The sequence below is a fragment of the Equus quagga genome, chromosome 3 (genome assembly GCF_021613505.1).
Source record: "Equus quagga isolate Etosha38 chromosome 3, UCLA_HA_Equagga_1.0, whole genome shotgun sequence".
Classification (NCBI taxonomy): Eukaryota; Metazoa; Chordata; class Mammalia; order Perissodactyla; family Equidae; genus Equus; species Equus quagga.
In genome coordinates, this window is record NC_060269.1 from 4,325,588 (window position 1) to 4,349,602 (window position 24,015).

The following is a 24,015-nucleotide window of genomic DNA, read 5'->3' on the forward strand; positions in this document are numbered from 1 at the left end:
ACTGCAGATCATCCTTTCTGAACCATCATCCCCAATCCTCCAGCTACTTTCCGAAGACTAAACCAGGTTTACCTTCAGATCTTCTGGATTAACCTTACGAGAAGGCAGAGGTTAATTTCAGAGCCTTCCCCAAGTCCGCCCACCTGCCTGCTTGCTTAATGCCTGAAATTCTTTTAACATGGACCAAAGCCTTTTATTCCACAATTAAAAGTAGAAGGCTTAAACAGCAAATACCTGGTAGAAGTAGAATGGTAGCTAATTTTTTTTTTCCTTACTCATAAAATGTCTTCCACTACAAAATACCCAGCAGGCTATACAGCCCAAAAGTTTCCACACTGGGCTTCATACGGGACTCTCAGAGGAGCCCCAATTTGCCATATTGAATTGCAGCCACTTGCAGTCAAAGTTCGTTGGCTAAAGTAAGTTTATAACCAATGATTCACATCCCTGCAAAGATAACATTGAGGCCAAGAGGGATGAAAATAACCCTCAGAGGGTCCCCTGCACAGCAGATACCAGCTTCCTGGTTCCACACACAGTGCTCTGCAACTTACCACGCTCCCTCTCATTTTCCAACCCAGGCTCCACAGTGTGAGCTGGACACAACCAGCCCAAGCTTTCCAGACTGCTGCACTTGGTCAACGGCCTGCCTCCTATTTCTATACAATGGCTACTTGGTCAGATGGATGATTGCTACTTGCTACAGTCTCCCACTGGACTGTAGGCTCTGGAGGGTAGGGACTCTCCTGCTCATCCTTCTATCTCTAGCAACTGGCGTGGGCTTGATCACCCCATGCCCTTAAAGGAACACTGCCCTCGGGCTCTTTGATGCGTGTCAACACTATTTCATACCATGTTAACTTTCGAAAGAAATAACTTTCTTTATTCGGGAGATTTATTTCCCAAGATATTTTAAATCAGCATGTACTCCACTAAATGTAACATAGGCTTCTTTGTCTTAAATATCTTTTCTGCGTATGTATTTGTTTCAAACCTCAAGTTTCTAATCTCCATGGAACGTCAGTTTATGAAAGTTAATCATAATAAATAATAGGTAATAATTTAAGTTTACAATAGCCAAGCTCCATAACTCTCACTATAGAGTATTATTCAGATATAGTTTTTATTTTAAAGGCAATGCGTTCAATTGAAAATTTGTAAAAGTATTCCTCCTTTATGTTACTAAAGTGGTAAAAAATATAAAACTTAATAGTTGTTATTAAAAATAGTTCATTAGCATTTTAGTTATAAACAACAAAAGTAAAGTTGTTAAATTTTTATTTTCGTATCCTAACCAGGCCATGTCATAATTTTAATAAGGCTATGAATACCTATAATGTACTGGCCCCCTAACATAAGTAATTAGACTTGTTTTGTCAAATTCCTAGAGGGAATTTTAAAAATCAAATAAAATACCAAATCATTAAAGTAATTTTATGAATACTCCTTTCATAAATATGCATTTTTCTAGCTTTTATACCAGGGACTTTTTGATAATTTCAAGCAAAATTTATGAAACAGAAAGTATGTAGAGAAATTATGTCCAATGAATGGAGATAATGTGACTCACGGAAGGTATAACGAGAGAGAGAGAGAGAGAGAGAAAAGAACTCGCTTCAGTGGCTTATAATTGGAGCGCACCAACAGTGTGCACATTGGCCACCTTAAGCCAACTGGGTGGATATATGAATGTGTGCACTGGTTTAAATGTAAAATGCAGTGCTTCCTTGGGGTAGTAGCCAAAATGGTTTAAAAAGCACTGGTTTAGAAGAAAATAGGCTCGTTATTCCAGACTACGCTTCTCATTAGGAGAGTTCTTAAGCAGCAAGCCACGCCTTTCTCCCGAAATACACTGAGAGCAGGACTCTTGTTTTATCTACTTCTATATTTTTCCAGTTTTAACGATTTCTATTGAAGTACTTAAAATAAATACAAGTAACTTCCATCAGAATTGCAGTGACTCTAATTCTCAACACTACTTGATCATTAGAGTTATTTTTAAATTGGGTGAGTTCCTATTCCTCGCGGAGAGAGGCCACTGGGCCAAAAGTGCCTTCGAAACCTTCTTCCCAGTTATCTCCATGTTAGTTCAGTTCTAGCTGGTGCTAGGTTTAAACGAAGCATTTCAAGTTTACCCAAGATTTCATTGATATTTCTAAATTTTGTAACTATGGAAAAACGATGATATTTACAAGAAAATTGGAGACTCTCCAAGAACATACTGGAAAACTACTGCACTTAAACAATAAGACAAGGGGGTTTCCCAATCGAGTGCAAGGAAATATTTTCTGGGATTTATGTAAATTCTGTGTTTCCAGAAATGGAATTCCAGCAAATGAGGAGTTGTCTTTATTGCTGTTTTCAATATTTAGATAATAAATATAGAATATTCAACAGAAACTGTTGATGACTACAAACAGCCCGGTGTTGCCGGTCATTGACTTTAATGAGGTCTGATGTGGCACAGTTGTTATTTCTATCATTCTTCTCCCACACATAACGTGTTTCATTATTGTGGTACTAGAATGTTTAACCCATGATCCTACAGGGGATTTGTCATGACAGCTTTCTTTATTTCTACTTGCAGGGGCGGGAGCTGCAAGATGTCAGAGTAGCGGTTGGGAAACAGGAAGGATGTGTTTCTCCATGAGATTGTATGCTATACAACAAGAGTGGTTATTATATGTACAATGTAATATATTAATGTGAAAAAAGAAGTTTAATTCCCCAGTTTGCAGAAAATTTTAAATGAGCCTTCTAGATTCCGTGTCTCTAATGGAATGTAGAGTGCTAAACAGCTCTTTGAAAGATAATTTTTAAACTAACAGAAAAAAATAACAAGATCAATGGTTGAATGTAGTTTGTCACGTTCTCAATAAATTAAAAAATGTTAATTTTTAATTTATCAGAGATTGAAACAATTTTCCTTATAGGAAATGTGGGGAAAGTGGGCCAATGGTAACTGGATTTGTTTTCCTTAATGGCTGTGCAATATCTCAAGCTTTTGCCAAATTGCTGACAGATGAGTTGAACACAGCAGCACCTCATACACCATTCCACACACGTAAATGGCCCACATGTCTTTAAGCTGGTGCTAAATTAATTATTAAGCCTGTGTTTTGCCAAAATTAGTCACCAATAGGAAAAATAGTCATAACAGGACTGGTTTGACACTGAAAATTAGTGACAGAAAATGAGAAAACAAAAAGTGCAGGTGAAACCATCCAAAGAGGATAGGATCCTTCAGAGGGAAGGGCAAGGCAGGAGTCGAGACCTGAGGGAACAACAGGCAGGCCTGAGTGTGTCACTGTGGCACGAGGGTGGGAGGGAGAGGAGAAGAGGCTGTCCCTGGAAGTCAGAGAACCTGATGGCCCCACAGAGTCATGGCGGAAAAACACAAAATACGAGGACATAATAAAAGAGATAAGGATGATGGTTAATATTTGTGAGTGCTCATCACCCATCTGGCACTGGGCTAAGCACCTCCATGCATCGTTTCATTTCCTTACACTAGGTGTGTGATCTCAATACAGTTCTGTAAGGTGATGATTAGATAGGTTAAGTGACTTGCTCAATGTCACACATCTAGCAAGTGGTGGGTTGGGGATTTATACCCAGACAGTCTGACTCCTGAATTGTAAAGTCTAAAACTAAAGATGTACTCATTTACGGAGCACAGTGTGGATCCCTCTGTTTCCTGGTACACACACACAGAACTACCATTAAGGGAAAGAGGAGCTGTAAATAAACCTTGAAAGAATAGGTTCAGGAGTATTTCTGAAGGCCTCTGTTTACGATTCTAACTTATAGGCTTACTTTTAGCTTCTCATTTTAAATGTAAAATAATCACAAGAAATTACTGGCCAAAAGTTAATTAACTTTTATTTTACAAAGCTGAAAAGGGGCCATTCTCTCTTCATACACTGAAAACACTCATGGTCCCCCAGGGATGTGTGATTCACACATATTGTGTACACGCTCAGTTAACCTACTCTTACACGCTGCCCCCCAGTTTTGTTTTTTGAAATTTTATTGATGGTAAGAACACTTAACATGAGAACTATCCTCCCAACAAATTTTAAGTGAACAATACAGTCCTGTTAACTGTAGCATGCACACCAGTTTTAACAAGTCTGTTACATATAAGTATACAGAACAAGCCAAAAAGAAAAACACTGATCTTTAAGAAATGAGGTATAGTGTCTGTTTTGTTCACTATTGTACTCTCAGTACCTGGTAAAAAATTAAATGTTAGTTAAATAGATGACTATTTTTTAAAAAGCTGAAATAATAACAACAATTTTGTAGTATTTCTTCTGGTTAAGAAACAAAAACAGCAGAGTACTATTTTTGAAATCAGCTTATTAAAAACAAGACAACAGGCCCCAAATGGAGTCGCTTATGCTAAGCCCCATGTCACGAAACAGAGGCTTGATTTGATTACAGTTTTGGCCCTCCCAGAAATGGAATCCTAAACCAGTCACTCAGCAATCACCTGATCAGCACTAGTTAGGTAACCTGGCTGATAGAACCCTGCCATCCCCTGAAGGAAAGTGACCTTGCTGTAACCAACCCGCTTTTTCCCCCAGCAGAACTTCCTTGTTCCTGCTCCCTTCTGCTTATAAGAGTCTTTCATTTTGCACAGCTCCTCAAAGCTCCTTTCTGCCTGCTGGAATGGATGTTGACTGATTCATGAATCATTGAATAAAGCCAATAAGATCTTAAAATTTACTCAGTTAATTTTGTTTTGTAACAAGCCATAGGGACATATGTTTGAAGCTGACTCTCAACACCCTAGCTGTGTGACTTTGGGCAGATTAACCTTGTAGAATCTGTCTCTTCATCTACAAAATGCAGGCTACCTGAGATAGTTTGGATCTTTGCTCCTCGGCTTTGAATTCTTCCTAGTCTCTCTCAAGTCCATCTGCATACAAGTACTAGGGTAGTCGTTTTAATATATTGTCATTATGCAATCCCCCTGATGAATAAGCTTCCACATAAATAGGGAGAAAGTACTTCTTGGTCCAACAGACAAGATTTTCCCACTAGGAAAACCTCACCCCACTATTTCTCAACCCCAAGTCTCCAGGCCACGTAAGAGTCTCTTTTTCCTAAGCCCTGGTCTTTCATCATTCTTGTCCTCTCCTGGCTTAAATTTAATTTCAAGAAGATAGGATAGAGGAGTGACAATCCTTTCTTGCCATGCATTTGGCCCATTTTCTCCACCAATCTTTTTTCCCAACATATTCATGAATTGATTCTGCTGTGATATAAACTCTGCCTTCTTGCAGAATAGCACTACCAGCTTAATAAACATTTTAAGAGATTTGTTAAGTAAAAGTCCACCATTCTCTTTTACCAAATAGAAATGACATTTCATACTTTAAACCATAGTTTAGACAGAGCTGTTATTTGCCTATATAAGGAACTAATTTTCTCAATGCCATGATGTATTTGAAATGTCATATGTATGAAAAGTGCCTTACAAAATGTCAAATTATCTTATTAAACTAACTGAGAACAAAACGCAATGCAGGTTAGGATAATAGTTGGCCTCTCATAGCAATGCTAATATAGGTGATCTTCACCAGAAAATCAAGTCCCATTTGGTCATTAAAAAAGATACCTGGAATCTCCTTACCACCCCACAGAATTTCATTGTCGCCTTCTAAATAAACACAGTTGTTTCCTTACAGTTAAATCTCAGATTTATCCTGACAGGCAAATTCCCTAGAACACAAAAACATTATGAGTAGATTTCTATGGATAAACTATTTCCCCATATGATTTCACAATAATGCTGGCACTTTACCGCTGCTATATCCATCACACAGCAAGCACACATTTTCCAATGAAACCATAGAAGGGCCAATCCAAGACATACGGTTCTAACTTTGGAAGTCAAGTTTCCTTTCTATGTTTTATAGGAACTAATACAAAGTTAAAAAAAAAAAAAAGAAAGGCTTTTATTTCTGTAGACACACACTCTCAGAGCCTTAAATAATAAGGGAAGCATACACCAAAATCTAATTGGCTTTCTATCTGGCATCTTTTGTTCTAACCAAGATGGAACTTCAAAGCACAGCAATGTTTGGATGTGTGTCAGGCCAATAAGCAACATGTCTAAGGCCTAACTACAAGTGCCAATCACCTTTAAGGGACTTATGAAAACCCCTGGTAAGGCAGCCCAGGAGCTCTGGACCTAACTACCAGGGGTGAAAGTTCAAGAGTTACAACTTTAGGTTATGAAGGAGACGGTAATTTCGAAGTAGAATTTGAGTTCTTTGATTTTGCAACTTGCTCTCATAAGAGCTTTTCACAAAAATAGAAACAGTTTAAAACGGGCATTTTATTATGATACTAGGTAGCACTGGAGGGAAAATCTTCAAGGGAAATATTAACTCTGGTAAATATAGAAGGAACTGTGATGCTCAGAAACGGAATTGGTACGATGAAATCCATTTTATGCTCCTTAGTAAAATGACATATTCTTAATGTATCGATAAGTGGGCTCATTAGGTATCTTTCAAAACATAAAAGAAGGTGTCTTGAATAAGACAATTGTACTATATAAGTAAAATAAATTTCTTAGACAAAGAGCTTTGTGTAAAATGTTCAATAGAATAAATTTTCATTCAGTTATTCTCCATATCTATATTTGAGTGTGAACAAAAATGAGGAAATCAGGATCTTAATCCATTTTGACACTAGCTATATTCCATCCACATGCATATTTGTGAGTACGTATGACTTAATCAGGTCATACATCATTAATCATTCTCCATATTCAGCCTCCTCACTACACAATCATTATTAAGAAATTCTTAAGTTCTACTGGTAAGCTTTGAAGTTAGTTGTTAATATTCAGCATGAAAAAGGATTCCTATAACTAAATCACCTAGATACCTAATTGAATTAGATTGTTCTCTGAATGTATCTAAAACAGTTGTTGATTTTTAAAATATTTTAAGTCAAAGAATAGGCAAGAATGCCCTATGCTATCAACAGTGCGTATGGATGGTTTCTCTCTGAAAAGATCTCATGATCTTGTTGGACACACAAGGCCTAAAACAAAAACAAGTAAAGGACAATATTTGCCAGCATATAACACAGTGTTATACTATACATGCCACTGATTCTACCACAGAAGCTCAGAGAAGAGAATTGGGAGAAGATTCTCAGAGAGGTGAAACTTTAGCTTGCCATAAAAGGGTAGGTAAGAAGAGGATAAGGCAGGATATGGAGTAAGGCACGAACAAGCACAGCCAGCCATGTGCACTGCAACTAACCATGAGACAAGCTGCATGGGAGCAGAAATTTTTGTTTGAAACAAGATTGGATAAGTAAGTTGGGTCTAGATAAGAGAAGGCCTCAAATGGCAGGAGAAGAAGTTAGGAAGTTCTTCAATAGGTAATAGGAAGCCACTGTAGATCGAGAAGTAAGATAAGGACATGAAGAAAGTGGTATTTTGGGAGCACTAACCCGGCAGAAGTTAGCAAAGTCAATCACAAATCTCCTACAAAAGTTAAGGCATAAAGTGATAGAAAACATAGTGGCAATGGGGACAAAAATTAGATACTGAAAGTAATTTTGATAAGAAGAATCAAACCTGGAGGCTTAATTGGATGTAGAGGATGAACAGCCAAGGTTGAAAGTTAAAGATGACTCCAAAGATGGGAGCCTTATAGAACAAAAAATTGGTGGGACTATTTATATATTTTGGGTAGATAAAACAAAATGCCCCTCTATCATTAATATAACACTCAGATGTCAACCTTGAGCCTTGGAAATGGTATCAGAATATTGGCATGTTAATAGGAATTAGATTCTCTGCAGAGTCTGCATTTCTTCAGACCTTTAACAATTGAAGGTGCAAGCCCCAAAACGTGGAAAACATTGCTCTTGTATTTGGAGATCTATAGCATTCAAGGTCAGTTTCACAGACATAATCAAAAAGTTCCGCCCAAGTAAAATGGATGAAACTTGGTGATGATATTACAGAACCTGTAACAACAAATCACAAAGCTGAGGCCAGAACTATTAGGGTAATTTACATCTTTCTATTGATTTCCTTTATAATCTGTGAAATACTTTCCAATATTTCCACTCGCATACAGTGAGTTAATTCAAGATTTCCATCAGTGGAATATTGATTTGAATCATCCCTGAAATAAAGAGATGGCAGGATCCATGGTTTGAGAAACAGAGAAATCCTAAGCTTTATTGTCAAGTTTTTTAGAATCTTAGACTTATGTGTAAAATGAAAAGATTGTACTAGAGCACCTTCAAACAATATGCATCTATGAGCAGCAAAAGAAAATAATTCACTTCCTAACAAATGGCCACACCTGCTCTCTGGTACCTACAAAATTAGTAACTCTAGGTCCACAAAAGTAAATACTAGAATGCTAGTCAAGTCTGTTGATTTCCCACCAAATAGGCAGGCACATCATTAAGTGGGTAGAATATCACAGCTACTGCCATATTTTCCTGTATCAAGCGTGGAGGTCCTGCCTTGAGGAGGTAGAAAAGGCAGAGCCAGAGCAATGGGGTATCGAATGCAATGGCAGGGAGGTCAGCCAGAGCCCACAGTTCTTTGGCTTTTCAGAACTGTGGCAAGAAGTAGGCAGTGGCAATGAATGACAGCAATGAGGTCTGCCTCTGCCGGGCTCATCTAGCCCCTAGAACTGATGGCTGCAGCTGAGAAATTCCATCAGGATTGAGGAGGGGAAGTGCCCAGGGCATGATGCAGGCACACAAATCCCTCTGGAGTCATAACCATTCGGCCTGAGTACACACAATCGTGAAGCGCAGTTGTTTGATCTTGCTACACATTCTGCCTCCCTCGGGAAGAAATGTTCGGAAGTAGGAACGCTTCCATTCAGTTCCGTCTCAAATTGGAATAAATGAAGACCCAGTCTTTGTTCAGCTTTGTCAATTACAATCTTACCATAGAAGTTCTACATTCTAGAAGAATGCAGACAATTGTCTTCTACATAAACATTTTGTCATATTTGTTGTGCTATAAAACACTGATGCAATAACCAAATAATGTCAAATGGCTTGTAAATACCTTTTCTGTGCTTTGTAGAAGTGTGTGCGTGTTTCAAGAGTAAGTTTTTTCTCAATTTGATTCCTTACTTCTATCCTATTGGGTGAAATAACCAATAATATCTAATACTAATCAAGAGGAAATCTTAAAAAGATAACTGCTGAATAACCTCTATTTTTATTTAAAGACTATCTCTAGTTTGGTCATTAAGCCTAGATTTTTGAGCCAAGATTGACAAGGCCTTCTTTATGACAACAGATTAAAGTATTCACCGTATGGCAAGGTTTTCATTTCACTACAGCAACCAATGATGAAATGCAATATGGTCAGATTAAAGGTGGTATATAACTACCCTTTTGTAATAGTAATATCTTTGGTGAACCCACACATGTTATCAGTCATTTAAATCCAGAACCTCAAGCTGAACAGAATCCCATCAAAGTCTTTGCATGTCCCACCTGCCCTAGGGTGACACATACATCATTTGAAGCAAAGCTTAGTGACAGCTGCAGAAATGTACTCAATGAATTTAAAATAGACAGCAATCTAGAATAATAGTGATGGAAATATCTGGACATTCACTTTTAAATGAACTGTAACACTCCAAATTCAGAGCTCATTTGCAGCTGGTACACATTGGCACTGCCACACTGGTTATTAGCCAGTTTTGAAGGCACCCAGTCCCCCGACCCAAGCACCTCTCCACTTAACACCCTGTCCATCCTAGACTCTTCCTTGAAGCCCCTGTCGATCTCCACACAGAATAGGTACTAAAGGAGGAGAGTCCTGGCCCGGCAGGAGATCTCTCACTCTATTCCAGTATTGAGGCTGGTGTCCATTCTGATTTGTTGGTGCCTCCATCATACTGCTTGATCAATATTTTGAATACCACCCTGCCCACCTCTATCATCATTATAGCACTTATCATGCTGTATTGCAATTATTCCTGTACAAGTCAGCTTCTGCCTACTCAAGTTCTTGAAGGCAGGGAATCAGTCTAATTGATCTTTGAGCCCTAGTGCCTAGGACAATAATACAGTATTAATAGACGTTTGGTGAATCTATGAATGAATGAGCTATAAAATTCAAATTTCATCACGTCACTTTGATAGTATAACATTGACAATAAAATTATTCTCATTTTTGCACAGTATTTGTGATTTCTTATAAGGATTTTCCTACAGACACACGTGGCCGTTAAACTTTCTTTGGCTTTTACAGAGTAAAGATGAACTACAGATCCCAAGAGATCCCTCCTTTGAGTTAGTTATGCTTTTTATCTTACTCCTGCAACTTTCCAGGAAGAGTAGTAAGGTTTATAAGAGCCCATCGTATGAGCATGAAAACATAAAAAATGTTTTGCAGATCTCTTTGACTTGACTCACTGTAGAAAGCGTCTTTTGAACTTGCGTTCTTCGAACGTCCACAGTTTTTGAATGTGCGCGGTTCCTGAGGGCCTCCGTCGTGCCCCTGGCCCCTCTCCCCTGCTTTACTGAGCAGCCTCAGCATCTAAACACAGTGTAAGTCTTTGACTTTCAGGGGAAGAAAAATACTGAAAATGTTTTTATCTCCATAGCATTCTATAATTAGAGTTACAGAATGTTTTTTTAATGCTTTGGTGCCAGACAGGAACCCAAATTTTGTTTCATTGCCTTGGGGACCATTTAGGATAGAAGGAAGCACGGTGGAAAAACCTCTTCACAGAGGAATATATTCTCCACCTCCTGGTGAGCAGTTTTTGTTTTCTTTTCTAGGGAGTAGTTGATGTGCTATGTTTAGGCCACACATGAAAGTAATATCTCCCTCCTGAGACTGACTTTGGCTTATGCTGAGTTCTTGGGGCCAAGATTATGGTAATGATTTAAGGAGGGAAAGCAGCAAAATGGCGTAGGAGGAAAAGATGGAAGAAAAGGGATTAGAGAGGTGAAATTTTTTTCCCAACCTAATTCAACACAATTAAAGTATGTCTTAGGGAACTGGGAGGAGAGTCAGTTCTCAAATAAAACCAAAGATACTGAGATAGCGTCTTCATTATGCGGATGATACTGTGTATTCTTCAGCCTGATACACCAAAGGAATGTCAGAGTCCAATAATAATCTAAAACCAAAAACTTGTCTTCTAAGTTTAGGTGCTATTCTACGAAATACCCAGAAGTCTACTGGGGCACGTGCCGTTGCTTTCGGTGGCTCTTCCAAGGCCAGCTGTGCATATCTTCAGTAGCTTGGAAGCTGGCCAGTGCAGTAAGCCCCATGCTGGACTTGGGAAACTAATCCCTTCTATTATTGCCTTTTCACAGGTGGAACACCTGCCCTTTTCTTTTATCAAGGTCTTCCTAATGACATATTAAAGGCTCCCCAAACTCAACATAACATTTGGATCATTATATTTGAATGAAAAGATAAATGCAATGAAGCAACACTAGTAATGGGTAAGTAGGATATTTAGTCTAAGAGTCCAGTGCACATGTAACAGATTTATCATTTTTGACAGCCAGACTGAAAGGGGGGAGGGGGGAAGAGTGAGAGGCAGGAAGGGAGAAAGGAAGAACAGTAGAAAGGAAGGAAGGAAAGATGGATGAGGACAGTTTGTGCAAACCAAAGCAAGCACACTTTCTGGGTTCCATGCAAATGAAATATTCATACATACTTATGGCTTTATTTTCTTTTCTGGTGGAAAAAAACAAGAGAACTGGGATTGTCTAGGAGATATTGAAGCTCCTGGCTTCTAAACATTTGAAAACTCGTTTTATTTATTTGTTTATAAAATAGGCAGAATGCTACTTACCTTAAACAACTAAATTTTAAAAGACGCAATTTTAAAAAATAAAAGAAAGCTAACTGTATAACAAGAAATTTAGAATATTAAGAAAAGTAGTTTTAGAAAAACCCTCATTTCCCTAACACAACTATTTTTTGATTTTGGCTCATTTTCATGACCATATATTTGATGTGCTTATTTTATACATATAACATTTTATATCTTCTTTTTTTTTTTACTTAATCTCACATAATAAGCATTTTCCATATTGCTTCAGTCTTCATAATCATTATCTTTACTCATAGCTGGTTAAGCAGATGTTTCATTTTAAAGTAAATGACAATCCTTGACCCTGTGGAACATTTGGTTGCCCACACATTTTGACCATTATTAATAATACCATGATGAACATCTTTGTGCATATGGTTGCTGTGGTCTGAATGTTTGTGTCCCCCTAAAATTCATATGATGAAATCCTAACCTGCAAGGTGACAGTATTAGGAGGTGGGCCTTTGGGAGGTGATTAGGCCCTGAGGGAGGAGTCTTCATGGATGGGATTAGTGCCCTTATAAAACAGGCTCCAGGGAGACCCCTGGACCGTTCCACCACCTGAGGTCATGAGGACACAGTGAGAAGTCTGCAATCCGCAAGAGGCCTCCACCAGAACTGGACCACGCTAGTGCCATGACCTCGGACCTACAGCCTCCAGAACTGTGAAACGTAAATTTCTATTTGTATAAACTACCCAGTCTCTGGCATTTTGTTATAGCAGCCTGAATGGACTAAGACAGTGCTGTCGTTTTTTCACTTAATAAGGATTATTTCTTTGGGATAGAGCCTCAGAAAAATGACTTCTGAGCTGAGGGAGTTAAAGATCCTTTTTGTGGAAATTGACCAGAAACATATGATAATTTTCATCTCCATATCTATGCCGGCACTGGATAATCTCATTAATTTTGAAATTTCTAAGTTAATGGATGAAAAATGTTACTTCAATTTAACTCACCTTTCTTTCTTTACTAATTAGGGCGAACATTTTGTATTTATTAGTCATATCTCCTCTTTTATAAACTGAGTTTAAGTCTTTTGTATGAGTGAGTTTTGAGAGAGTAAAACAATGAGAGTTCTTTGTGTTCTTTTCTTTTCTTTTTTTGGTGAGGAAGATTAGCCCTAAGCTAACATCTGTTGCCACTCTTCCTCTTTTTGCTTGAGGAAGATGGTCCCTGAGCTAACATCTGTGCCAATCTTCCTCTATTTTGTATATGGGACACTGACATAATATGGTTTGATGAGTGATTTGTAGGTCCATGCCTGGGATCTGAACCCATGAACCCCAGGCCACCAAAGCAGAGCACACAAACTTAACCACTATGCCACCAAGCTGGCCTTGTGTTAATTTTCAAAGTGGTATATGAGGTTATTATCATTAAAGTTTCATTTCCAGTCTAAGGCATAACCCAGTCATATTACAAGGATCCCAGATTTTGGAACTTTGTTCTTCCCGCAATTAGAGGATCAATATGAGTCTCTCATATCTGGTGGCTGATAGTGATTTCACCATTTCTGTCCTTCCTGAAGCCCATCACGTAGATGCACCCACATCCTCAGCTTGCAAATCTGTCTGCAAGTTTTCTATCTTCTTTGTGAAACCTTTCGATTACTCTGAAATGACAAGCACCATGACCACTACAGACCCCCAGCCTCACCAAGATGTCTTATTTCTCAACAATGAATATTGCGATCAGCCCTACAGCTGCCAAGTTATTCCTTGCCCAGATGTGCTAAATCCATTACATAACTCTATAGGGGCCCACATAAAATTTTACACTGCTCAGCACCACCCCATTCCCACACCCAGCAAGAGCTGCCCAGACTCCACAACCCAGCGCAGGATTTAATGGCTTATTCCATTCCTCCACTGTGTTCTGGGCTGGTCCCTGCAGCCCAGTTTTATCAGCTTGCAGCTTTTCTCTGAGGACAGATTTACCATCATTCGCTACATTTCCAGATGGGGTCACTGTGCTGTTATACACAGAATTTGGGCTATCTCAGAGAATCTCTGATAAACTCCGTGTGAGAGTGTGTGCGTGTGTGTGTTAGGTGGATGGCAAAAGAGGAGGAGTGGTGTCAGAAGGAAAGAAACCAAGACCTGGACCTCTCAGCTCAGAATAAACAAACACCTTACACACCTTTGAACGTCTGAACATAAGTTCTGCAGCTAATCTTCTATTAAAATCCCTCTAGGGTTTGGATGTGACTCGACAGGTAACCTCCATGATGCCATCATGAAAACTCGGGGATCTATTAGACCAGAGATTCCATGAGGACAAAACTCACTTTCATCCTTTGAACTGGCCCCTCTACCTGGTATGTATTTATTCAAAAACAAGAACACAATGGTATCAGGCCTTCCTTAATAAGTGTCCCTTGGAATTTGGGCTTCATAATATAGCATTTCATTGTTGATTGCTACCTATTTAAGGTTTAGCACTGAACCACAACAAAATACATGCTTTGGAATATTGTAGCTTTATCCTTTTTTATGGTCTACTGATAATGAACTCACTCTACTCATTCTGAGTTCTTCAACTCATTTGAGCATTAACTCATATACTTTACAACGCTATCATATCTTTGCTGGTTGCTTTCCATCGAGGCTGGCAACATTCAATTCTTTAACATCTTCTCATAGATCATATCTTCAAGCCTCTACTATTTTGCTGTTCTTCACCCCTGGGTTCTACTAAATTTTTAGTGTCACAATAGCTACAACTAAAAATAGTAGTTTAAGGGGCTGGCCCCGTGGCCGAGTGGTTAAGTTTGCGTGCTCCGCTGCAGGCGGCCCAGTGCTTCGTTGGTTCAAATCCTGGGCGCAGACATGGCACTGCTCATTAAACCACGCTGAGGCAGCGTCCCACATACCACAACTAGAAGGACCCACAACAAAGAATATACAACTATGTACCGGGGGGCTTTGGGGAGAAAAAGGAAAAAATAAAATCTTTTAAAAAAAATAGTAGTTTAATATATAAAAAGAAAAACCAAAACAACGTCCTTGTGCACAGACCCTAATCATTGAACCCTCAAAAAAGTTAGATATAGATTATCTAGGCAGGTCAACAGTCAATGTTTATGTGGCTGCTTGGACTAGTGGGAAACAAATCAAAGTGGCTCCAGAGAATATAATCAGTTCTAGCTCCCCCCGCTGCCCCAACACAGACAGACACAGACACACACACACACACACACACACACACACACACACACAGTATTACTGGCTTTTTTTGCTTTAAAGAGGAAATAAGCAACTACTCTTAAACATTCCTGTTGCTGTGACAGAAAACAAAGTATAACTCATAGACATGCCAAATGACACAAAATGTTAAACAGAGTTAGCTGAAGTGTGAAATCCCTGTGTTCTCCCAAGCTACCTACACGGCATCCAAATCTAATTTACAGGCAGATGGATTCCTGGCGATTGACTTAGTGTAAGTAACGAAATTAACATAAGATCCAAAGGGAGTTCTGTGTATTATTCTCATTAATTATGAGAATATGATTAAATGATTTACACAATAGTGCCATCATTTAGGCATTCAGTGCAACCTTACAGTACAAGAAAATCATAGTTGTTTCATTTAAGGACACAGAGCTTGTTTAGCAAATTTTTACAAAGTTCTTAGAGTGCCATCAAATGACTCAGGCCCTAGTAAAGGCACAAAGTTGCGTTCTTAATAAGGCTGAAAGGGGTACGCATATCACTTTAAAAGACCGGTAGCTCCAACTTACACATTTCTACCCAAAATAGTTCCCCTAAGACACAATACTGATATAAAGTGAGCTTTTTCTTATATGCATCTCTAACAAAAAAGCAAAAGGACAAAGAAAATGTCATTTCACCAAAATAGATGGTTGAGTTTCTCAGTAACAGATGTAGATAGGTCCTCTGAAGGCTGGTAGCGTTCCCCAGATGGCAACATCATCTCACGGTTTTATGATAGGATTGTGAGAGTCAAATATCAATTCAAAATCCAGAAAACACCAGCATTTACTGAGTTGCTAGTATCTACAGTGACAGTCTCAATAACCAGACTGAACATCATTATTAGTCTCATTATTTTGTTCTTTAAAATTTAATTTTATATCCTATTGCAATAAAATACTTAATCATTAGATTAGTTGTCTATATATACTTTAAAATGGGAAACATTTTAGAACTAGGTGTACATACAAACAAATAAGTAAGAAATTTTAAGTTACTCCATAAATTTGGGACTAAAGTCAAGACATGACCAGAATTATGGTTGAAGGAGGAAACAGTCATAAGAATTGGTATTATGTGATCTTTTGGAAAAAGATAGTGACAAAATAGACAAAAGATAAAACTGTACTAAAAACTCATTTTTCATGTATTAGATCTTATAAAATTGTGGGAGAGCACACACTTTTAACTACATTTTCCCTCAAAGATTTCTATTAACATTGAAAAAATATAGCCCCAAAGGAGAAATAGTTAACACAATATGTAATAAAAATATATTAAGAATTTTAATGCATATTTCACTTCCTGTGTATATTTTACCCTCCACATAATCCATTCAGACTTAGTCAAATCAACCAGCTGAGTGATCTTATATGTTCACTCGAAAGCCCACATAAATGCTAAAACATCGCATGCTTCCTCGGAGTTCTGATGGGCAATGTAAAATTTAAAAGTTTAAACATTCACATAAATATATCTATATTCTAAGCATTTAGCAGAATTCTCTAGATGGAAGGGCCACGTGGCTATGATTTTTCAGGTGTTTGAAACCATGTAAGCAACACCTAGTTTATACTCCATGGTAAAATTATAACTCCCTCTTTAAGTAGAACTCGCTCTCTTGCCCTACTGTCAATCTCATTAACCCTAGTAACCTATTCATTTATTAATCAATTTAGCATTTATTGAGGGCTTCTTATGTGCCCGACCCTGGTGTTCTGTAGACTCCTAATTGAGAAAATGACAAGGAAAACTTTGCATATCATTCCTAATAAGAATACCTGTTATGCTAATAAGTAGAGCCAGAGGACCGTGCACGGATGCTATTGCTGTGTTTAAAGCAAATCCTCGGATAAGCTAACTGGTACCTGACCGCATGCTAAGTGAGCAGTTTGATAAGTGAACAAGGGCTAAGTGAGAATGGAAAACTAAGTCAGGAAGGATTAGAGTCATATAAAGGAAAAATTTTTAAATAATAAATTTTTAGAGCAGAAATGTAATAGAGAACAAGAGATTGTGGAATTGAGGTATACGGCAACTCTCAAGCACAAGGCCAAGCCGTTGCTCTAGGAAAGGTGGGACAAACTACCAGCTTGTAGAATTTCTTTCCAGATCTGTATTTCCATAATTCTGCTAAAAACAAAACCAGCCTCCCACCTCCCGCCGAGGGAGAAAAGCAGCAGCCTTATCTTCAGCATAGCCGTCCAGCTCACACTGACAGCCATAAAGGCAGCCCGAGGATTTAAACAGTGCCAAACCCATGGTAGAACCCCACCCGCTGACACCAGCATCAGGCACCTCAGCCCCAGAGCAAAGGGTGGCCACTGACACATGATGTCAACTGTCTGAAGGGTAAGAATGAAACCATTTTAAAATGGAAACAGACAACAAGGCAAACTCCCTCAAGCATTTTCAAACTATATCATAATCAATGGTGTTGAAAGCTGTACTAAGATGGAGTGCTGAAGGCTAAGACTGGAGGAGAAAGCAAAGTCTGAATGTAAAGAGGTCATTTATAACTCTGACAAGAGTAGTTTCCCTATTCACGGTGTCTCAAGTGACTGCAATTTTCACATTTGGAGTAGTTCGATACATATGTCATCAACTCTATGGCCATCACACATAGAGGGTCACTCTGGGAGGGAGAGCGCATGGGCGTGGTCTGGTCGTAGTGTATGATGGGGAGGTGTTCTCTTGTCTCTTCTTCTTGGCTGATCCTGGAATGTCACCATTTCCAGGGTCTCTCCAGACAGCCTCGGGACTTGTTTGTCCCCTAAGAAGCTTTTTGAATGTTTCAGTTTCTTTATTAAACTAATTTTCTGTGAATTTTCCTATACCTTCCAGAACTCAAAGAAACATTGGAATAATACTGTCCGTAACTCGCTTCCTAGAGTGTGTTGAAAGTTTTTACTTTGCTTTGCTTTTAAAACAAGAATCAGGGATCACGATACCATTTAAAAGTAGCCTCCGATATTTATGGTTCTCCTTCAGGGGTCTCATCACAGTGTAATTAAACCAATCATGCTGAATTGAGTAATTTGAGCATTACTTTATGTAACTTTTGAGATTATCTATTTATCATATATTCTGAGACACTCTCAAATCTCTATTTTCCTCTAACTGAATAAAATAAAAGACACAAAGCATTTGCATCATCAGAACCGTTAAGCAGGTTTTTTAAAAAAACTAATAAAGCACATTTTTAAAAGTATTTATTGTCAAGCTGCTTTTCACAGCTTTCCAGCATAGATTAAAAATACACATTTATTGAAACAGAGTAGATCAAGATTCAAGTGGATTCTGGAAGAAAAGACACCATTTACCATAAACACATTGAAACATGTAAGTAGGACTTACAACATGTAAGAAGCTCATTTCTAGGTGAAATGTTAAAATCTGTAGGGGAAAACCCTTTACCAGAAGAATCACGAGGCAGGAGCGGAGTGTGGACTATGTTGTGATGGAAGCGGCAGGACCGTACAGTACCTGCAAGTCAGCATCACAGCCGCCACGTGCCAGCACCGTGCTGACATCCCGGGGCTTCTTCCCACCTGCCCTGTGGTCAACCCTGAACACCACCCTGGTGTGTCCAGCGGCTGCAGCACGCTGGCTCCCAGGGACAGGTCTGAATGTGAATGTTGCGGGAAGAGCAGCCCACAGAGCTTTCGAAACCTGATTTTTGTTTCTGCTTCCTACATGGTACATCAAATGCAAAAGGCAGGAAGAAAAACATGCATGTTTTCCCTGGCAAGCTGACAGAGCCTCGTGGTCAGAGGAATCACAATTTCTGCTGATGCTCCTGGAAACAGATTGATGATCTAGGTTTCTTTGCTTTTTTCCGGAGGTGGATGAAAGAATGGTGTTAAATAAGACAGATTATTCTGAAATATAGTTTCGCAATAATCCCGAGACTCAGACTGAACTAAAGCAAAGCCTCACAATCTTTTAGGTGGATTTTCTTCCACCCAAGATGTTCATTTGTTTTCGTTTGTTCTTGGTGTCCAGACAGATTCCCCTGCTAGTCAGTTGAATGCTCTCATTGTTCTGTTGAACAATTTTCCATTATTCACTATTAATGCACTTTGTATAAGAAAGTGTTTAGTATAACTGAAAACTTTCTTTATAATCATTTGGGCAATCCTTTTGGGTTGATTCATACATTCATTCATTCAACAACAACAAATGTTGGCACTTGCTGGACCAGGCACTGTGCTAAGCACTGGGGAGGAAAAGCTGAAAACTAACACACTGCCCTTATCCACAGGAGAATTTCAGGATGTAGAGGGAGACATGTGATAACTAAGATGATAAGATGATGATAACAGCCATAATAAATTCAAGTTCAGAGAGCTAAAAAGTGCACACAATAAAAGGAGTTAATTCTGTCTTATCAGGGCAGCGGCTAGGAAAAGTCTATGGCTTTTCATGGCCAAATAAGAAGACAAAATGTTTTTATTTATTCAGAGCAGAGTTTTCTGCATTTTGGAGCTGACACACTAATTTTTGTGTCACATGCTTCCAATCCTCCTGAGAAACTTTTATATTTCCAAGAGTTGAAGTGAGTTAAAGCTAACAGCTTTGAGAATTTTATCGAGAATTTTGTCACATCCACTGAAATAACTAGAGACAACAGGGACAATGTGGACTAGGAACCAATGGTATGGAATTCAAACACAGGTCATGAAAGGGATAGAAAAGGGAAGAGAGTCAAACGGTTTTCTTCTCAGTCAGTATAGACAGGTTATGCTCACAGCAAGTGAGGGCTTGCTCGACTTAAGAAAAATGGACTGCGCCAGCTTCTGTCTACACTTTATCATCAAAAATTGTGTCGTCATCATCATCATCACCACGTTAACTACAACTAACACACGTGTAGCACAAGCCACTCGGCCAGGCACTGTTCTGTTACAAATATTAATTCATTTTATCCTCACTTCAACTTTACATGAAAGGTGATATTGTTATCCCCATTTTACAGATAAGAAAACTGAGGCAAAGAGAAGTAGCATAACTTCTTAACTACTTTGTGAGGAATAGAGCTGGGAAGTGAACCCAGGCAGTCTGGCTCCAGAGTCTTCACTCTGAACCACTATACTTAACTGTTTCTCTATAGATTTTTCAAGTACAATAAATAAATATAGTACTATAATATTAACCTAAGAAAGCTCATTCTAATGGAAAAATAGGGTTAAGTTTATATACAAGAGCAAGGGCTAAATCACTTCTAGAACTCCATAAGTCTGCGATACCTTTACACAAACGTGTCCCACTGCAAAATTGACCAGTTCTTTTCCAAAAACTCTTCTAGTTTTCTCACCAAAGTAAACACAGTTTTTAGGACTAATGTTTAAATATGTTATTCACTGAACTTACCTTAAGTACAGTGGTGAGCAGCCATTTTTTAAAAAAATTTATTGAGGTCATAATAGTTCATAACATTGTGAAATTTCAGTTGTCCATTATTATTTCTCAGTCACTATATAAATGTGCCCCTTCACCCCTTGTGCCCACCCCCCACCCCCTTCCCCCCTGGTAACCACTAATCTGTTCTCTTTGTCCATGTGTTAATCTTCCACATATGAGTGAAATCATACAATGCTTGTCTTTCTCTGTCTGGCTTATTTAGCTTAACATAATACCTTCAAGGTCCATCCATTTTGTTGCAAATGGGATGATTTTGTCTCTTTTTATGGCTGAGTAGTATTCCATTGTATATATATATATACCACATCTTCTTTATCTAATCATCAGTCGATCAGCACTTGGGTTGCTTCCATGTCTTGGCTATTGTGAATAAAGCTGCAATGAACATATGGGTGCATAAGTATTCGAATTGTTGATTTCAAGTTCTTTGGATAAACATTCAGTAGTGGCATAGCTGGGTCGTATGGTATTTCTATATATTTTTTTTAGTAATTTTTTTTTGAGGAGGATCAGCCCTGAGCTAACATCTGCTGCCAATCCTCCTCTCTTTGCTGAGGAAGACTGGCCCTGAGCTAACATCCATGCCCGTCTTCCTCTGCTTTATATGTGGGACGCCTACCACAGCTTGCCAAGTGGTGCCACATCCACAGCTGGGACCTGAACCCTGGGCTGCCAAAGCGGAACGTGTGAACTTAACCATTATACCACCAGGCCGGCCCCTCTATTTTTAATTTTTGGAGAAGTCTCCATACTGTTTTCCATAGTGGCTGCGCCAGTTTGCATTCCCACCAGCAGTGAGGAGGGTTCCCTTTTCTCTACATCCTCTCCAACATTTATTATTTTTTGTCTTGGTGATTATAGCCATTCTAAAAGGTGTATGGCGATATCTTAGTGTAGTTTTGATTTGCATTTTCATGATGATTAGTGATGCTGAACATCTTTTCATGTGCCTATTGGCCATCTGTCTGTCTTCTTTGGAAAAATGTCTGTTCATATCCTCTGCCCATTTTTTGAGCAGGTTGTTTGTTCTTTTGTTATTCAGTGATGTGAGTTCTTTATATATTTTTGAGATTAGTCCCTTGTCCAATATATGATTTGAAAACGTTTTCTGCCAGTTGGTGTCTTTTCATTTTGTTCCTGATTTCCTTTGCCTTGCAGAAGCTCTTTAGTCTGATGAAGTCCTGCTTATTCTTTCTTCTGTTTCCCTTGCCTGAGAAGACACAGTATTTGAAAAGATGCTGCTAATACAAATGTCAAAGAGTGTACTGCCTATATTTTCTTCTAGCAGTTTTATGGTTTCAGGTCTTACCTTCAAGTCTTTGATCTATTTTGAGTTAATTTTTGTGTATGGCGAAAAATAATGGTCTACTTTCATTCTTTTGCATGTGGCTGTCCAGTTTTCCCAACACCATTTATTAAAGAGACCTTCCTTTCTCCATTGTATGTTCTTGGCTCCTTTGTCAAAGATTAGTTGTCTGTAAATGTATGGCTTTATTTCTGGGCTCTTGATTGTGTTCCATTGATCTATGTGTCTGTTTTTGTGCCAGTACCATGCTGTTTTGGTTATTAAAGCTTTGCAGTCTATTTTGAAATCATGGATTGTAATGCCTCCAGCTTTGTTGTTTTTCCTCAGGATTGGTTTAGCTGTCTGGAGTCTCTTGTTGCCCTATATGAATTTTAGGGTTCTTTCTTCTGTTTCTGTGAAGAATGTCATGGGGATTCTGATTTGGAATGTATTGACTCTGTAAATTGCTTTCAATAGTATGGACATTTTAACTATATTTATTCTTCCAATCCATGTGCATGGACTATCTTTCCATTTATTTACATCATCATCAATTTCTTTCAATAATGTCTTATAATTTTCATTGTATAGGTCTTTCACCTCTTTGGTTAAATTTATTCCTAGATATTTTATTCTTTTTGTTGCGATTGTAAATAGGACCGTATTCTTTTTCTCTATTAGTTCGTTATTAGAGTATATAAATGCATCTGATTATTGTAAGTTGATTTTATACCCTACAACTTTGCTGTAGTTTTTGATTATTCCTAATAGTTTTCCGATGGATTCTTTAGGGTTTCCTGTATATAAAATCATGTCATCTGCAAACAGCGAGAGTTTCACTTCTTCAGTGCCTATTTGGATTCCTTTTCTTTCTTTTTCTAGCCTAATTGATGAGCAGACATATTTTTTTATGTAACTATCTAAAGATGTTAATTTTAAACCGAGGGTTCTGTTGAGCATCATATGGGATTCCTATATGTTTTATTTTCTTCAGACATCTCAGACTCAAACTGCCTCCAATTTATTATTTCTCTTTCACAACTGTAGTACTATGAGATTCTCTCTCTTAAATTTTATGAAAATTTCCTAAATATATCCCTTCCTTCTCATCCATAATGAAAGTGTTCTCCTTTCAGCTTTCATCTCTCATTTGAATTACAGCAATCAACTCCCTTAAATTACTGAACTCTTCCTATATGCCAGCCACTATGCGAGGAGCATGATCTATTTCTCTCATTTGATTCTCATACATGTTGTGAGCAGAGTAGTGGTAGCCACACTGAACAGGTCAGGAAAAGTTTCAGAGGGATTAAGTGACTTGCCCAAGGTCACACTACTGGTGAGTGATACAGCTGGGAGAACTCAAAACCATTTCCTGTATGTTCCATGTTTTCCCCAAGAAACCATCTAATTTACAGCGCATCTCCTCTGCTGCATGCTTATGAATTGATTAGACATGTTTGGTGCATGAAAGGAAACATGCCCAAGGTCCTTCCACTCTACTGTACCATTATGGCTTAGCTCTCAGTACTCCATCACCCACCAGGGTTTTTTTGCCTCATATCAAATAATATGTTCTGAATCACCTATCCAGCAAAAAAAGGAAAAATCTGAGTAAATGTCTTTAGGTTTGAAAGACAGAGAAAATTAATTCTATTCACTTTCATTTCTTACCGCTATAATATTTAGTAAGCACGAGTAACGAACCCAAACAGATAGGACTGTACCACGTTTTCAGGACTGATATTTTCAACAAAATAATATTTTTTCCTAGAGAAAAGAATCTTTCATGGAATATTATTGGATGAGAAATACAATATGATGAGAGAAGGAAATTTATGAAAATTGTGGTGTATAAAACAAGTCTAATATAGACATTTCTAAAATAAAACTTTCTAAAGGAAACAAGCAGTTTTAAAAATCTGATATTGTAATGAAAACTTAATAGGACTTCCAAACAAAGAAGCATTCATCTTTTTCAGGACCTTTTGAGAAACAAATCCAAGTATTTTCCTAAGAAGTCTAGTCTAAGCATTTTTGATATTGTTAACTCCATAATAGTCATCTATTTGATTTACTGATCTAAATCAGTTTGTTTAGATACTCCTTCTAAAAGCCAAAAAATGTGACTGGGACAAGCTAAAAAAGAAAGTCAAAAAGTGAAAAACAACTTCTAAAGAGAAATACAACAATTTCTATTACTGCATACATTCCAGACTGCTCCATTCTTCTTC

The 24,015-nt window shown here is 38.2% G+C and overlaps 1 protein-coding gene across 6 annotated transcripts in view; it reads right to left on the reverse strand.

Annotated features, from left to right (window-relative positions):
* COL25A1 (collagen type XXV alpha 1 chain) overlaps window positions 1-24,015 on the reverse strand; it is a 440,445-nt gene that overhangs the window by 211,745 nt on the left and 204,685 nt on the right. The window lies entirely within an intron of this gene.